Genomic DNA, 2,110 nt, shown 5'->3' with positions numbered 1-2,110 from the left:
GATTTTATTGAACAAATGAATCTTACTGATTCACTAGTCGGGATGGCGAAATGAACCAGAAATCAATTCATCTATTCTGAGAAGTCACGAACAAGTGCTACGACTGAAATAGAGATTGCAGGAGTAAATATTCGCCCGCGAAAACTTTCTTTTTTTTTTGAATTGGTAAACTTGGATAAAGGACAAAACAAAATAAAGATTTATTAGAACGTTAGAAAAAAAAAACTATTATTTATCAAATTTTTTATAAAAATGTTCTAATATCTATTCAAATTAATTCAAATTCAATTTTGAATCCTTTTTATTCGTGAGGAGCTGGATGAGAAGAAACTCTCACGTCCAGTTCTGTAGTAGAGATGGAATTCCGAAACAACCATCAACTATAACCCCAAAAGAACTAGATTTCGTAAACAACATAGAGGAAGAATGAAGGGAATATCTTATCGCGGTAATCATATTTGTTTCGGTAAATATGCTCTTCAGGCACTTGAACCTGCTTGGATCACATCTAGACAAATCGAAGCAGGTCGACGAGCAATGACACGAAATGCACGCCGTGGTGGAAAAATATGGGTCCGTATATTTCCAGACAAACCAGTTACAGTAAGACCTGCTGAAACACGTATGGGTTCGGGAAAAGGATCCCCTGAATATTGGGTAGCTGTTGTTAAACCGGGGCGAATACTATATGAAATGGGTGGAGTAACCGAAAATATAGCTAGAAGGGCTATTTTAATAGCAGCATCCAAAATGCCTATACGAACTCAATTTATTATTTCGGGATAAAGGATAAAAATGTAGAACCGACAGAAATGAGTCTTGGGGATGAAACAAAACCGCAGGTTTCTTTTTTTGGACAAACAATATTTCTTTTATTTTCTTCATCCTTTGCATTGGAAGAATAGACTAAAAAATTGATATGATTCAACCTCAGACCCATTTAAATGTAGCGGATAACAGCGGGGCTCGAGAATTGATGTGTATTCGAATCATAGGAGCTAGTAATCGTCGATATGCTCATATTGGTGACGTTATTGTTGCTGTGATCAAAGAAGCAGTACCAAATATGCCCCTAGAAAAATCAGAAGTAGTCCGAGCTGTAATTGTTCGTACCTGTAAAGAACTTAAACGTGACAGCGGTATGATAATACGATATGATGACAATGCTGCAGTTGTGATTGATCAAGAAGGAAATCCAAAAGGAACTCGAATTTTTGGTGCAATCCCCCGGGAATTGAGACAATTAAATTTTACTAAAATAGTTTCATTAGCTCCCGAGGTATTATAAAATAAAATGAGATCGCGATATCTTTTGCGTATTTGAAAGAAATAAATTCAGAACTAGATTAATTCGTAGATTGTGTCTCACGCATATACCTTGAAAAATTCATATTCATAAACCAATAAAGAAAAAAGAAAAACATGTTGATTATATCCAATTTTGAGGCACCAATAATTTTAGTTCATCATGGGTAGAGACACTATTGCTGAGATAATAACCTCTATACGAAATGCTGATATGGATAAAAAAAGAGTTGTTCGCATAGCATCCACTAATATTACCGAAAATATTGTTAAAATACTTTTCCGAGAAGGTTTTATCGAAAACGTCAGAAAACATCAAGAAAAAAATAAATATTTTTTGGTTTTAACCTTGCGACATAGAAGGAATAGGAAAAGACCCTATAGAAATTTTTTAAATTTAAAAAGGATCAGTCGACCCGGTCTACGAATCTATTGTAACTCGCAACGAATTCCTAGAATTTTAGGTGGAATGGGAATTGTAATTCTTTCTACTTCGCGAGGTATAATGACAGACCGGGAGGCTCGACTAGAAGGAATCGGCGGAGAAATTTTGTGTTATATATGGTAATCCTTTTAATATCCAAATGGGATCCGAAACCTCTTCCTATTTGTAAAAAAAAAAAGAAAGGGGGTGAGTTGTCTAATATCTTTTCTCCTCCATTAGTTGATACTTCAAGGGGGCTTTACCTGAAATGAAAGAAAAAAAATGGATTCATGAAGGTTTAATTACCGAATCGCTGCCAAATGGCATGTTCCGGGTTCGGTTAGATAATGAAGATCTGATTCTAGGTTATGTTTCAGGAAA

This window comes from Sesamum indicum, unplaced genomic scaffold, assembly GCF_026168435.1.
Source record: "Sesamum indicum cultivar Baizhima isolate 11 unplaced genomic scaffold, ASM2616843v1 HiC_scaffold_50, whole genome shotgun sequence".
NCBI lineage: Eukaryota > Viridiplantae > Streptophyta > Magnoliopsida > Lamiales > Pedaliaceae > Sesamum > Sesamum indicum.
The sequence above is the reverse complement of the archived record's forward strand: the minus strand, read 5'-3'. Positions refer to the sequence as shown.